This window comes from Rhopalosiphum padi, chromosome 4 (assembly GCF_020882245.1).
Source record: "Rhopalosiphum padi isolate XX-2018 chromosome 4, ASM2088224v1, whole genome shotgun sequence".
NCBI classification, from domain to species: domain Eukaryota; kingdom Metazoa; phylum Arthropoda; class Insecta; order Hemiptera; family Aphididae; genus Rhopalosiphum; species Rhopalosiphum padi.
In genome coordinates this window covers 26,498,838-26,512,310 of record NC_083600.1, presented here as the reverse complement: position 1 = coordinate 26,512,310, position 13,473 = coordinate 26,498,838, and the positions used below count along the sequence as shown (strand labels likewise).

At 28.7% G+C, this 13,473-nt stretch overlaps 2 protein-coding genes and 1 long non-coding RNA gene across 4 annotated transcripts in view; 2 read left to right on the top strand and 1 right to left on the bottom strand.

Annotated features, from left to right (window-relative positions):
* LOC132929428 (nucleolar complex protein 3 homolog) overlaps positions 1–13,473 on the top strand; it is a 181,398-nt gene that overhangs the window by 66,860 nt on the left and 101,065 nt on the right. The window lies entirely within an intron of this gene.
* The window catches only part of LOC132929426 (hemicentin-1-like), a 316,445-nt gene that overhangs the window by 253,730 nt on the left and 49,242 nt on the right, over positions 1–13,473 (bottom strand). The gene's annotated exons all lie outside the window — the stretch shown is intronic.
* Positions 10,589–11,247, top strand: LOC132930253 (uncharacterized). The gene is made up of 2 exons (XR_009662202.1): positions 10,589–10,769; positions 10,862–11,247. It is a non-coding gene; the product is annotated as an uncharacterized LOC132930253 (long non-coding RNA).

Genomic DNA, 13,473 nt, shown 5'->3' with positions numbered 1-13,473 from the left:
ATATTATAATATAGATATCTAATGTAAAATGTGTTCTAGCATAGAAATTCACTGACATATCGTAGGTTGGGACCGAGAATCGTGCTAAGACATAATAACATTCCGATATTTTACCAAACCGTACAGCAAGAAAATACGCGCGCATGTATGTGTGTGTGTGTATATGGTGGTCATACGGGGAGAGACGGACGGCTATCGCGCGGACTTCAGTATTATGGTATAATATTATGTTTGTTTTAATGTAATAAAAGTGTTTTCTACCAAAATCCGTGATAAACATTCCATCAATCGTTTGACGTTCTAACTTTACGACTTAAGAGCATCAGGGTATTGAGATCATTTTGATTACAAACACCGAAAATGAATAAACATAGAACGGTAAACGTAACTTATCAACATAAATTAACAAAGCTGGTCAAATTTAATTTTCGATTATAGCATTGACTATACACAGTATAATAGTAGGTATTATACTATGTATGATAAATGATTATAATATATTCATTCGCTTATAGAGTGTACGAGTACGAGAATAAGATGTTGTAGGTTTAATGGTGTGTCACTCAATACAAGTGATACAACAGTTCATATACAGCAGAATATACGTATCTACTCAGAATAATACTGCTAAACCATTAGTGTCGTGAATGTATGCATATTTATATACCGAATATATTGATGTCAATCATTTAGATTTTAGACTATCTCCAGATTTAGGTCACGACAAATTATTAAAGTGTTCGCCAGCAACATTTAAATTTTTCCTTAGTTAATTAGTTTTAAAACTATTTTTTAAAAAAACCCCGAGGAAGTCGCACTGACATATTAGTTTTCAAGTGCACTAATAAATAAATGTTAAATTTTAAGCTTCAAAAAGTAAAGACTGACACGAAAATTTAAAAAATAATTTTAAAAAACCCTACTTCATTGTAAAACTTTACATATTCATCGCTCCGCTAAGAATCTAAAACACAGAACAACGGGTTTACAGCGGAATAGTTTATCCTAGTTTTGGATAAACAGTGAATAACAACGTATAAAAGGTATACTTTTATTATGTTTAAGTCCACCAAAAGAATTTTAATAATCGTTTATTCAAAAAACACGTAAAGAATGTAATATATTTTTTAAATTATCATGAGTGATTTCGTAAAGAAAATGTGTTGTTTGCGTGTTGTGAAAAGTGAAGTGAGGGTTTAAATTAGTCCACTATACTACTGTGAATATATATATATTATCAGATGATTAACGTCGAAAAAATCGTATTTAAATGAATCTGGTCTCTGCGTGTGAATACACATGTGACAGGAACACGATAATGGTTTGGAACCGCCTCTTTGGTACACCTACCTGAACCGGCGAACGCCGATAGCTGTTGATCAATTACGCCGAATATTTTGATTTGCTCTATATACGTCTGTTGCATCAATACATTTATGATAAATTAAAAAACTATGCAAATAAAATAAATAATTAACTGTCGAATTTACGTTTTATGTAATATAATAAAAATAAGTACCTATAGAATATACAGTAAAATCGAAAAATAAAATATAATATAGAAAAATGACCTGATTAATATTTTAAAATCACAATAGCGTTCATTGCTCCCTTATCTTCCAAACCCATCACGAAACTACTAACCTTAGTATACGGAATTTAATAACTCTAAAACTACTTGTACGAATTTCGATTCTGATAAGTCAACATTTTCAGAAAAATTATCTGATAAATAATTTACCGTATAAAAGGGGGATTGCTATTGGAAAAAGTTTGTACCCACCGGACCGCTCTTTAAGCAATAGAGAAAAATCTCGAGGATTTGAAAATATGGTCTTTATAAGTATGTTTAAGAATTCCAAAATTCAGATTTTGAATAACTACATTATATTGAAGAACAGAAATCGGGTGAACATGCTTAGTAAATCGCACTCTATACATTGCAAACACCCTGCGAGTCATCGGCTTTTGGTAAAGTTCCAACGGCGACGATCATATATTATTATACGGAAGGAACGTTACGCGGGCGGTGTGCTACAGCGGCGTGCGTGACTCGGCGGCGGTGGTAATCCACTAAAACGCGAAGCACCGTTAACGAAGGAAATGCGGCAGACGAAGGTGGAGCGGAGACAGCTTTTTTTCCGCGGCACAAAAGGACGCGGTGGGAAGGAATCGCGCAATGATAAGACAGATAATATGTGGTCGAGAGCCACCGGAGCGTTTTAAAAGACAAACGACACATGGGGGGCGATTTGTTTTATTTCCGTTGTTTCCAACCACTCCTCTCGCCCTTCACCGCAACCCACCGCGGAAATACGTGGTTTGCCGACAGAAATATCGCTTCGCAAGAATATAGGCTACATGCAGTTCTTGTGTGACGGTGGCGGCGCTGATATCCGCGAACAAAAAAATCCGTTTCGCCGGTGCCGCGAGATCGCTGTATCGCGGAATATACACCACGTGCGATATGACGAAGTGACGAGGAAGGAAAAGGAGCGGACGGCCGTAAAAATCGTTTCGAAAGTTGTGTGACGTTATCGTAATGAACATTCTGAGCACACGTCGTACGTGAATCACTATGCTTTTAATTCATTTAACAGCGGCGATTCGTGCTGCGTGGCACACGGGCACGTGACACCCATCTAAACTGTTGAAATAAATAAATTCGTTAAATAATTTGTATTAAATTAAAATCAAACGTATTATAATATTTATAATGTATTATCTGCGTGGTTCCATCGAAGTATATTTTAGTCGGTATACTTGACAATATTATCGAAATAAAAAAATGCGGACGTTTATACTTCCAACGCGTACATAATACACAGAAATGTATTTCCCCCGTCCGTCGAAAGGAATTATTATGGCATTGTCGGACACAAACGGATTGTGCCGGATTCTACTTATATTACGATTTGTGGGATTCGTCGATCTTATCGTCTTCGTCGGCCGTAGCCACTAATCATTATCTACAGTCGTGACTGTAGCACGGTAGCCCAATACAGTATATGATATTACAATTGATTTATTTAAACACATATTGTTATGTATACCATGACGGAGACATATTAATGTCATATTAACCTTTTCAGTGCAAATAGTCTTAAAAGACGTTATTTACTTAATATAATTATATATAGCAAAGATTTTGATTTTTACAATAATTTACTTAATATTATTATTATTATTTTTTTTTTTTTTGAAGGTGGGAAATATTAACCTAACCTTCCATAATAAACTTTACGAACCACCACCTATTCGTTATATATAATATATATATACAATATCGTTTATGACTTGTTTAAAGGAAATTCTGCACAATATAGATACCTACTCTCCAAACTTGAGTAATAATATATTAAAACCAAACTTTAATTTATTAGAAGTTTCCCAAAAAAGTTTTACATATTTTGACTTTTTGTTTCATTGATTGAATGAAAATATAATTTTATTGGAAAAATTGAATAATAAGTAATAAATTAATTGTTCGACAGACCTAAGAAAACGTTGATTCCATAATATGTACTTGATATATTTTTTCGATCAAAATTATATTTTTTGTACTCCTGACGTAATCTTTTTACACAATATGATTTTCATCCAAGAAATACATGTCATGAACCATTGCATGAACACGAAAACAGCAACAGCAGAAAATCAGAAAGACGAACATGTATAAAAGACTTGTTGGCACGCAATTGGGTATGTCACGTCACACTGTCTGCCCAACAGCTATGCGTACGTGTCATTCGCTCTAACTTTAGAATTTTCAGATAAATTATCGTCTATTTTATTATATTTCAACTAATAAACCAAAATAAATATATTTAGAAGGTCAAGAAAAGGGCTTAAAATGTGAAACATAATTTAACATCAATTATTTATTAATAATATAATAATGTTGTTTAAAAACAGCCTAGTATGTTCAATGATTATTGATATAATTAGAAAAAAATCATTAATCACGTTTAAGTTATATTTAGTATCTACATTTGAATATTCAGAATTTTACCAAACAATACCTGTATTATTTTTTCGTTAACAGTTCCACAAAGTTCAACAACTACAATCAAATGGTTAACTCGTATAGAAGTTGACAGTTGGACACTGATTTTATTTTATTTTAAATACAGCAATTTCTGAACACAACTACAGAAAGAACAAAAAATAATAAAGAAATGTAAGCATCGACAGAATGCCAATATTTAACATCTTCGTATAAATCAATGTCTTTTCACAGACATTTTTCAAAAGTTAAGATTTATCTTCTCTTTGATATTTATAAAAAACACTTAACCCAGTAGCTTATCAATAGGTCCCTTTTCTCACTTATATATAATATATATAAGTGAGAAAAGGGACTTACTCTACTCATACAAAGTTTTCACCACAAAATATAATATTATGTAAATAATTAAATTCTTATGAATCTTACTCGTTAATTTTATTCATTTTTTTTTTTTTTTTTTTTTGATGAAGGTACTTTAAAATTCAAGTTAAAATAATACAACATAGAGCGAGAAAAATAGCTTAATATGTTGATAGAAAACCTAACAATTAAATTTACTATGTACCTATAAACAAGAAACATTTTCTAAATAAAATATTATCTAGAATCTTTTTTATACATCTAACGATCAAATAATGATAGATGTAAGAATTTTAGTTTGAAAGGACTGCACTATTTCCAAACTACTTCCAAACCATTTATTTAGATGTATGTATATCGGCTCAGTAACTTTTCCATTAGAGCGAACAGAATCGCATTAACTGTTACCTAAAGGTGGATCTTGGGTCTATTACACTAAGTAGATGTATAATAATATCCATGAATAAATATTACTTATAGATCACTCTTGTCAATATTTTAGGCGTTGAGATTTTACATACATAAAGTGCATTTTAATAATTTATTCTTAGATAAATATGAACTTGACAAGTAAATACTTGTTTAAAACTTTAAATATTCTTTTATATGGTGTACATATTTGGCTTAAATGTCTTAACTAACAACTTTATGTAAATAGGTACTAAATACACATGTGTCTTGTTTTGCGACTTCCATTCTTTGTTTATTAATTGTTCAGCTCGATCCTTCAACTGACTCAATTAAAATAAAATTACTTCTCTTGTACAAACTTCTAAATCGATTTTCTATTCTTTATTAATTGCCTCATGATTCACTCGGTTTTAAATTTTCATTTCAATAGTAACGTTACATATTCACCAAGTATTTGTCATAAATAATATTTTTTCATATTGATATAATAATTTATATTAAAATTTTTAAATAAATTAAAAAAATGGTACATGTAAACATTACACATACGCACAAAAAAAATATTTGGCTGAATAAAGGTAATGTATTTTTGTGCGTCAATTAAAAAGAATAATGTCTTACTGTATACCATAAAGGGATACAAAAATGTCTCAGAATACCTTATTTTAAAGATTCTTATCGAAATAGTGACATAAAATTACTAGGTTTTAAAATGATATGTTGGTTGTTACGAGACTATCGTGGCCGGTTAGTTACCTATTTATTTCTTATCCCAACAGAAGAAAATATATCAGAGTATGAAATATTTTTTGGAATGGTTATTTTATAAAATAAATTTGTCACAAACATTATTTTTTTTTATATAATTCTAAGAGACAAGTAATATTATGTTCTAGCTGAATTAAGTTTATTATTAGTGCGCAACTCTACATAACATATCAATATAAGTCGAATAAAAATTAATTTCAATCAATGATTTTACACTGTCACTTTTCTTCTTGATCCATTCGCGCACGTATAATGAATAATAATTGAGGTGTCACGAATAATAGCAGTTGAAAAAATATTATATTTTTTGGATTCAAAAACCTCGTTATGATATTTATTAAAATATCTCAACTCGAAAATGGTCTACAGTCACAAACCAAAACTTCTCCGGTCACGTACACAAGCCCATGAACATATATATGATTATTATTGTAGCGCGTCAACGCCGATCAGGGCAAGACGTAGTCAAAGTAAATGCACCAAAAAGACCATGGACCAACTGTGTCTAGAATACGTATTATAGTCACCAGCTGTTCGTAATGATATTGAAACGATCGCATTCACCCGCAGCCACATTGCAGTGTGTTAATAACAGCGATGAATTTGATATAATATACGCATGTGTGACACTTTCAAAACATAACATTATTACGTGGCAAATACTTGATTTTTAAATGTCTATTATATATTTAACCATAGAAGACAATTTATAGAATTGTGTCATTTCCCATTAGTCCTTTTAAAACCATTAAAAATGCACCAAATCAGTAGAAAAGTAAAATATATTATTTACTTGTTTATTATTTTTCTCGTTAAAATTTAAAAGAAAAAAATGTTTTCATACAATATTTAGATTTTGATGTCAACACAATTTTGAAGTATATTATATTATATTATATTTGAAATGTGGACGTATTTACATACAAATACTTGCAAGACATTAAAAAATATAAATTTAAATTAAATTAAAAAATCATAATTTATTCAGGAAAAATAAATACTATTAAGAATATTTACATGACCTTGTTGTGAAATATTTTACCGTTTTATTCAAATCTAAGAAAAAAATATGTATTGAAGTTAAATAATAATAAAAATCACAACCAAAGGTATTCTTGTCAAGTTTACCATGTTTTTCGGTCGTTTTAGCGTTAAAAATTGGACTTTGGGGGCCATACCCTTATATGTGGAATTCCCACTAGGGACCTGCTCATAAATCAGCCTCTGTCCGGGAACAGAGAAAATGGCGTATTTCCGAAGATTTCTTTTCACAAATAATTTTCCCGGTGGCGACTTTTGATCTTCCGGCCTAAAAACTTATGGTTCAAAGAAATGTTGTAAAGTCCATTAAATTCTTCTATTACATGAAATCTATTACAGGTATTAAAAATTTCTAAGAACAAAATTCAGCGTTAGTTTATTACACTACTATATAAGCATATTATTATACTTCGTACGCTTTCCAAATAAATAAAACCACAACTTGAATTTAGATACATAAAAATACAAAATATTATACATTAATTTTTAATTAATTTTTATAAATAATTCAAATCATCGATATTCGTAGAAATTTCTGTAGAAAATATTTTGCACTAATAAAATATGGCAAACAATATTATTTTATAGCACTCACTAAATAATTATATATTTTTTAAGTAATAATATTTATACATATTTATTTGTTTTTTGTTAATATACCTTATACGTTACGAGTTTAGTTAACGTATTAATCTAATCTCAAAATCCAAATTATTTTATACATATTTCGACGAAATATTAATAAAGATTCATAATAAAAATTAAAAATACCTACTTATAAAATACAATAAATAATAATCAATTATTGTAGATATTGAAATATTTATTAGCCGTTTGGTTTATTTTTAGGCCAAATATGTTTTCAATGAATAAGTACTTCTTAAATTAATGGTACAATATGATAAGGAAACTATTTATCAAACTTTTCAAAATTTCTCATGTCTGAACCTCGGAATAGGCTAGAAAACTAACGGTAACTAAAGAACATCGAAAAACGTGTACTAAGCGCTGAGGCCGCTAAACTGTGCTCAGACGAGCGACTAAACATTAGATATGGAACAGCGGTCCACTGACAGGGAAGGTTGTTTTTCGCAAGGACAGGGTTAAAAAGGATATTAGGGATGGGGAGAAGTGAACACTGGGCAAATATTGCTTTGGCCATTTGTCATGTCTCTCGGGGATTCCAATTTGCTGCCTGGAAACAACCCGTTAATCATTGCCAGCAGAAAATTCACCTTAAACGCACATACTATTATTATTATCGTCAAAATAACGCAATGGTCGTTGAAAATCGTTTTAGAAAAAAAGTGGAACCATTTTTCAAGATGACGTGAACATAGCAAATAATTGGTAGGACATATGTATATATTATTGTGTTGAAACTGTGAGAATGTGATTAGTGCGAATGGATTCAAATTTATTCGAAACCATACGAGTACATGCAATGTTTCATTAAATCAAACGATTACTGATAATATGAATTTAACACTATCTTTAAACTAGATCATAATATACTATTGAGAAAATTTCTTTCTTGATTCAAAAATAAATTATTTGTGAAAACTTGCTTTACTTTAAGTGTATAGATTAGATTTTTTAAATAATTTTGATCAAGCATCCACTTCTCCACAATCAATTTACGCTTTATACTTTCTTAAGATAGTACATTTTACTAAATTTTGAAATGACGACTCTTCACGTTCGTGATCCATAAAGGGTTATAAAATTACACTACATATATACTTTAAAATATTATTCCAACAGAATATTCCATTAATTTTTTACTCGAAAAATTGAATTGTTTGGATATTTCGGTCAACATCATTTTATTTGTGTAAAATTTAAATTGTTGTCCTTAATTAAAATACCTTAAGAAATACAATATCTAAAATATTGTACATATTACGCGTGTCTTATAAACTAGGACAAACATTAAACCTATTATAGCCGACATTTATGTAATAACAAACAAAATATAGGTTAAAATAACGTACTAATATTAATATTTTTCTAATGCGTAAACAAAATATACTGTACGAGTGTCTCATAATATTGTCGATGGTATTATATGTACATTTTATATAGATATTAAACAGTTTTTTATTACGTATTTCCTTTACTGTTTATTTAATAATAAAATATCTTAGCCGATAAGTTTACATTTTATGATATTGGTAAGGTGCCAGAATAATTTTAGCACAACTATTTTAATATGCATTATGTTATTTACCCTCAACCAATATAATCAAACAGTTTGAATAATACCAATAAAAAAGGTTTCGTTTTAGTTTTATTGTCTGTTTTTATATTCTACAACAAGAGTTTATTTATTTAAAATTTAGACACAAATATTCAAAAGGTGAACGAAAACTTTTGTTCTATAGCCTATGCACAGCTAAGAAATTTAAATTTGTTATTTGTTTTGCAATAAACACTGCTACACAAATTCATATAATATACACACAAATATAAAATAACGCATATAATACGTAAATAAGTTGAATGTGTATTTATATTAAAATGATTTGAATAATTAGAAGATTAATTAACATAACATTTTTAGTAATATATTAGTTTTTTTAAGTATATATTTTTCAATCGATATTTTATTGAGTTGGTATTTAGTTTTTATTTTTATTGAATAAATATAAACTGGTTTTACATTATTTTTCTAGTTTTGACTTACAAGTAGAACCAGTGTTTACACATTACTAGTGTTTTTGGTTTTCTGGTTGATCCGATTTAAAACCTGTTACGAATCCATGCAATAAACAGAGTTGACAAATCACATTATTATTAAAATATACGAATATAATATATTTTTATTTACAATAATATTTACATATTATATTAAGCGCCTAGTGTCTAGTATATACTTGTATAGCTTTGAATTATTTTTTATTTGCATGTATTACCATTGATAAAGAAAAACGTACAACAATACTGTTCAAAAAAAAAAAATGACAAAGGAGTAAGGGGTATAAAATCAGAATTTTACAGGGCGACAGGGGGTATGAAAATATGACATTGTCGGTAGCTGTTGAATTATTCGTGATTTTTTTACACAGTTTTTGTCCGAAAAAAATATACTTTCTACTTGCATTTCCCTCACTTTAAATTCATAAAATACATTTATATAATGTATCATTAATATGAGTACAATCTTGAATAATAATAATACATTTAAGCTAGCTGAGAATAAGGGACATAAAAATACCGAGAAATACTAATCCGGGGATGATATAAGTACGAAAGGATTTACCTAAGTGAAAATTTTGGTAGTTTCAGCACGCTGCAGGGCAAACTCGTCTTTGAAAACATTGACTGGATAACTTTTTTTAACACCAATATTGTGTATAACGGCGCAACATATAGACAATATGGTACACGCGTGTCACTGTAATGTTAATAAAAAGCGGGAGATTTTTTTCAAATATCAATTTTTTAATGGTACTCTTAATGTACTGTAAAATATCTTTATTATTATTATTATTTATCACAATTACATTAAGTATTAATTTTATAATATACTGATATTAAATAATAGTGAGAAAAAGTAGTATAAAATCTGACGAGCTACAAATAACGTTGCCATTGAGTAACATCAGTAAAATAATATCTAGTAAGAATTATTAAAGTTATTGAATAATAATAAATATTTTATAAATATACAAAAACAAAAAAAAAGAGAAAAAATATAATCTATAAATAAGCAAAATTGTTTTGACTTAAATTCGAATTTTAAACATTCTCCTTATTTATTTCTATTTTATCACAACATTATAAAAGTAAAAAGTAATTTATGGTTTGTTTATTCGAACATACTAAAGTATTACACTCAACGTAATAACTAATACATATATATTTATTGGTTCAAACCTGTTCTATATGGAATTAAATCCATTTAAATTAATTATTTGCATATAACATTTTCAAATAACAATCTGCATTATTAAAATTACATACTGCAGCTTAGTTAAATGGACGATTTATGTAAGATAATATTAGTGTATATTTTTCCGTACACGGTAATAGTATTAGTCATAACTTATAATTTACTATAAAATTTTGCAACACGCGTGCAATGTACCTTATGTGTACTATATGTGCAGCTGGTGTGATTATGTGGCAGCCAATCGTTAGGCACAACTATATAATATATCGCAGACAGACGAAAAGGGTATTTTTTAAACAGTTTTAGACTAGATACAGGAAAAAAAATAATACAAATTTCTTTTGGAGTCACTCATTAGTTTTTTTTTTATGTTTCAGTAAGCAAATATGAATGGGTTTAAAAATGTTTGCCAACGAAACACGATTGTGCAGCAAACCTACACCGCGGAAAGTGGTGGCATTACCTCGTGTTTTCATTTATGCAAGGTGTTCAAAACGCATTTTCCTGCAACACTCGGTGCGAAATCAGTGTAGTGGGAGAGAGAACAAAAACAACAGTGGTAGCGACGGCAGGTTTAATGGACCACGGGGAAGGTGGCCTAGTCTCCAATTATAGTTAAAACTTAAAACCAAAGTGTGTATGCTGTTTTAATATGATTATTATTAATATTATTGTTGTTGTTGTTGTTGTTATGGTTATTATTACCACTATTTTTAATGAGACAGATAGACATATACAATAAAAAAGCCACGAGTATATAATATTTGATATGTATTTTTTTTTTCAATTATGCTTTCTACCGTTTATAAGAAATCACAAACATGGAATATAATATTTTATTATATAATATATTCGTGTATAGGTATAAAACGAATAATTTTTATATTGTTATTTTTTTTCCATTCTATCACATCCGCTAGGTCGTCCGACTATATCACACGAGACAGACGCCGCTATCAGAGCTTTGCACTATGGACTATATATGTGATTAGGGTCCATCCGGCCGTTGGTGCCGGTTGGACGTGGGCCAATCGCATTATTTATTTTACGCAGCTTACGTGATCGGCGAACAAATATCAACCTTCGGGTTCCGGTTATACGGCCCATTTAACCTCGTGGTGGAGGAAATTCGGTAGCGGACAGGCAGAAAGTATCAAAAAAAATTATACGATCCACCAGTGTATGTGTATGTATGTGTGTGAGAGAGAGAGAGAGAGAGAGAGATGAAATAGGTGAAACGTAGAGAGAGATAACGTAAAACGAGATGACGGGGTCACGCCGCCACCACCATCGATTCGACTAAAAACGAGTGATTGGCAATTGAATGAATAAAATACAATAAAAAAATAAATAAAAAAATAAAACAACAATAATAATATAATCATATCGACAACGTTTACGATTCACTGTGGATAAGGTGGTTGACGGTGAAGGATACTTTAAACGTATTGATTTACGTCAGTGAGTGTGTGTGTGTGGGTGTTAGATTTGGTATTAGTTTTAAAAATAATATTTCTTCGTGATACATTGCATTATATAATACATTATAATATCTACACGCATAACATTTTTTATAATATATATTATTGTCAACGGTAATTAAAATATATCGAAATATAGGAAAGTATTTATTGTGATAATATTCATTACGTAATGCATCGAATGATGGGATCATATCATCATTTTTACGTTTCTGTCAAAATATACATTTACTATAGAAAAAAAATTAAGTTTAATAAGTAAATAAATATGTTATTGAAAAAAAAATACAAAGAATATAATTTTGCTCAAATGATGCATAAATAGAAGGTACATGGAAGCCAATAGTTGTATAAAAATAATACAATATTCCAATTTTTATTCGTCATAAAATACTTTTGTACACTTAAAATTTGGTAATAAACTATAATGAATTTAAAGAAAACTTTAACTCACTAAAAATAAAATCTAAAATATACGATTATATACACTTTTACCTACAAGAATACTCTGTTAGTTGCGCATGAATTTTTAATTTATATATAATATTGTTTTATGTAATTTGTGTAAATCTTTTAATAGACTAATAAAATAAAATAATAATGATAGTAGATAATACAAATTAAACTTAACCTATACCTATACTTTAATTTAGTTTTATTCTGCTGATTTAACAATTATTAAAAATAATAAACAATGATTCATTATTATCTATTACTATAGTAATGGATATTATATAATCATATTACTATGAATATATTCATATTATTCAATATTATAATATTTACATTAATTACTTTTTTGTTCTAGAAAAGTCTATACATCTATATTTCTAAATTTTGAATTGGAATTAAGTTTTTTTTTCCTATATAATCTTTATTTTCTTCGATTAATTAATTTTTAGACCGGTTTCAACTTCAACTCATATTATTTCAATAATCTGATGAATACAAAGTATACTTTTAACCATTAACTGTTGATGTATGTATACAAATTGTATAATAAATATACATCTAAAAAAAATCACTACCGGTATCAAAAAAAATATTAAATATTGTAACAATACTCTTAAGAATATTAGGAAATTGACCCTGACGCAAAATAAGTATAGTACATTATTATATATAATTTATTACTAAGAACATTTTAAGCGTAAAACTAAAATTAATATAGAATAGTGTCGAGTAAAGACATTTGGAGCCAGTAGGTCGACATCTGCTTCGACGCCCCTAAGTCACTTTTTATTAACGATGTTCAAAAAATCAAATTTCCATTTTATAATGCCATATAATAATTTAACCCTATTGAACCCTAAATTAGTTTCGTGTCTTTTAAATGTGAGACGTCTATGATTCAGCTAACTCAAAAGTTGAAGATGAACAACCATTTTACAATAGATTAAAATAATAGCAAGTCTTAATCGAATGTCTTAATTACTTCATAGATTATGTTTCTAATTAAAAATTTTAACATATATACCTCTACTAGTTGTACTAAATAATACATAAAT